The following is a 3,181-nucleotide window of genomic DNA, read 5'->3' as shown; positions in this document are numbered from 1 at the left end:
GTTATTAAGTCGAGAAATACATAATTGTAAAAAAAAATGTTTAATTTTTTAAAGACGATATAATTTAAAAACACTATAATTTAAACATGATGGGAGATTTATAAAAGTTATTGGATCAAAGGAAATTAAAACTCTTTAGAGTTCAAGATTTACTAATTGTTCACTTTACAATTATATTTATTTACAATGTACAATAAGTTTATTATAAATTTATAGTTTTTAAAGACTAATTTAATAATGACAACGAAAAGAAACTAAAAAAGATCATAATCAGAAACAGTAGACACAAAGAATAACACAAAACTTGAAACACAAATAAAAGAAGGTATAGAGACAGGGCTCACAACTTTCTCAATGCTTGAAATATGTTGCATCCTGTTTGATAGAATTTTCTTGAATGAGTGAAGCCATAGTTGTTCCCTGCAATTGTTGAGACAATCAGCACTTTTGTTCCAATGACGAAAAAAGTAATCACGAAAGTAATAATAACTACACATTACAACCTCTACAACATCCACGACAACCCAACCAAGGTGGACAATGAACTTCTTGCAGCTACATGCACAACAATTGATCCTCCCATGCTTCAATAATGAAACATATTTTTATCAATGACTTATAATAATAATATACAACAAAGTGAAATGTAATTTATACATGTGGAAAACTGCTCATGCTCAGTACACCAAATATATTCATAGGAAAAAAAATTCAAAGAAAATAAGTGAAAAATAAAGGCAAGTGGTGCAGACCCAAAAATATAAAAATAAACACAAATATCTGCAGATGTGAAATTAAAGGGGTAATACAAAACAATTATACAAAATATCCTTGTAATCATGCCACATTACAGTCTTATAACAAATGCATTATGGTTATGAGCTATGAAGCATGATGCATAGTGATTAAAGGATGATAACTCTGGTCAGGTGTAGTAAAGCTATGGTGAAGAGGCAGGTAGCAAATATCAGGGAAAAATGTATGACCTTTGACACTTACGGATTTCCTGTATCGAACAGAGTACATAAGGTTCTTCTTTAATCAACTTAGTAGCATATGACTTGGTTTATTGAGCTTAAAATATTACTTCAGATTGAAGTTATAATTGTTTCAAAATCGTATAATTTTTTAAGCATTAAACTTACTTTAAGTTGAAGCCCCTATAACAAGAATCCAAGAAAATTAATTTAAGAAACATAATCACCTGTGACCGACAAGAATCATTGCTCCCACTTGCTGCATAACATAATAATTGTTGCTTTAGACCATATTCATTTATTAAGCTGAAAACATAATGGCTGATATCGCAGGGTAAATGATTTACAACTTCATAGTTAATCATAAAAAGAATAACAATATAGATTAGAACATGAAATGCATAAACTAGAAAAAAGTAATAACCTTTCCCACATTGATTGGAAGTGATTCAACAACAGAAAATGCTCACCACAGCAGAAAATGACATTGAAAATGGTGGTTTCAAACCAAAAAATGCTTGGAAGTGTTTCAACAGCTCAAGTGATGCTTCAAGCATGTTTATATCATCAATTTGAAGGTGTGAAAACACTTAAACAGCCAAGAAATAGATTGTAATGAAAAATCACTAGTTCACTTCCATTTTAAATCAAATTTTGATGGTTTAAAAGGTGATTCTGCATATAGGCTGAAAAATGACCAAATGAACAGTGCAAACAACTTTGAAATGGCAATTTAAACTTGCTCAAACGTTGAAAATGTAAAAAGACAGCAAGATTCAACAAATCACTCTTGTTATAGTCAAATATGCAGTAAAATGCACCAAAAACAGCACCAGAAATTAGATTTGAAAGAATGAAAAAGAGGATAGCAGCAACAACGACTCTAGGAAGGCCTAATGCACTAGAGCTAACTAAAGATAATCAGCTAGAAGATTATAAGCACCTAAGACATAGTCAAAGAAAGCAAGCATGGTGAAAAAGCTTGATGGAAAAACAATGACAGTGGTTGAAATCAGATTTCAAGCAACTCAAATAGTCAATTTTCAATTTTGTAATTATTAGGAGTTTCTATCACTTCAAAAATATGTAAAATCATCAAACAAACTTGTCTTAAGCTGTAGAACCAAGAAATGTGCACTGAAACAGAAGCTTGATATTGCACCAGCATTAAATAAGCATTCAGATTTCAGATTTCAGTTTTGCACTATGCTGTTTGAGTTGTGTGTCAGTCTAATTCGAGTTTAACTTCACCTAGCTATTGTTTTCTAACTTGGTCTTGTGTAGTTACATCATATCACACACTACTTTCAAAATCAACAAGGACTTAGACATTCATAGTATCCATTATATATCCACATAAAGAAGCATAGTAAACTATTAATCATGCATTTTGGTTCAGACTTAATCCAATTCTTTTCCAAAATCAAAACTAATACACCAAAACAAATTTTAAACGATTTAAGCACTGAATGGAAAGGTCAATTAACATTCCACTTTGAATTTCTACCAGGCACAATTTTTTATTCATGAATTACATATGATATAGTGTTCCTACCATCAAACAAAATTTAATGAACTATAATCCCGTCCAATCATCAAAGTTCAAGTTCAGACATACATAGGTATAAAGCTAAAATGTTCAGTCAAAGCATAACAGAACTGAAGTGCTAACGTGTTCTTTTCCCATTTATACCAGAACTATCATAATTCCAATATATACATAAAAAGTTAACTCACACATGCATCACAAAGAGGGCAGCCACCAAAACCTACATAATTTGAAGCAATTCATTGAAGCAATAACTTACCTCTATGGCAACGACAGCCTTAGGAGTATTAGCACCTCCGATAGCCTGTCTCACGAAGCCTTTCTCACTTATAGAAAGTCAGCTCGTCACGTACCCCTAGATTAGCCTCCCTCGTGAAATCGAAGCTCTGCTCGAAACCGCGACACCACCCACAAACATGACGACGCACCTCCTCACGTTGCCAAAGGACTGTCGTGAACAAACCCTAAGAGAAGCACTGTCCACAATCGAAGGCGTCACGTCAATGCCTCTATCCTTCAACCACACACGCTTTTGGACAATGGAGAGGAGCTCAAGAACGATCAATGGCGATGGCGGAACCGCAATGGATGATTGGGAAACAATGGTACCTGAGGAGCTCAAGGTGGTTTCGAACTCTGAACGAGACACGAAAAC

At 33.3% G+C, this 3,181-nt stretch overlaps 1 long non-coding RNA gene across 1 annotated transcript; it reads right to left on the bottom strand.

Annotated features, from left to right (window-relative positions):
• Positions 1-363: 363 nt before the first annotated feature.
• LOC128193816 (uncharacterized) lies at positions 364-1,368 on the bottom strand. The gene is made up of 3 exons (XR_008245127.1): positions 1,205-1,368; positions 504-584; positions 364-420 (listed from the first exon to the last, which is right to left on the bottom strand). It is a non-coding gene; the product is annotated as an uncharacterized LOC128193816 (long non-coding RNA).
• Positions 1,369-3,181: the final 1,813 nt, after the last annotated feature.

This window comes from Vigna angularis, chromosome 8, assembly GCF_016808095.1.
Source record: "Vigna angularis cultivar LongXiaoDou No.4 chromosome 8, ASM1680809v1, whole genome shotgun sequence".
NCBI lineage: Eukaryota > Viridiplantae > Streptophyta > Magnoliopsida > Fabales > Fabaceae > Vigna > Vigna angularis.
The sequence above is the reverse complement of the archived record's forward strand: the minus strand, read 5'-3'. Positions and strand labels throughout refer to the sequence as shown.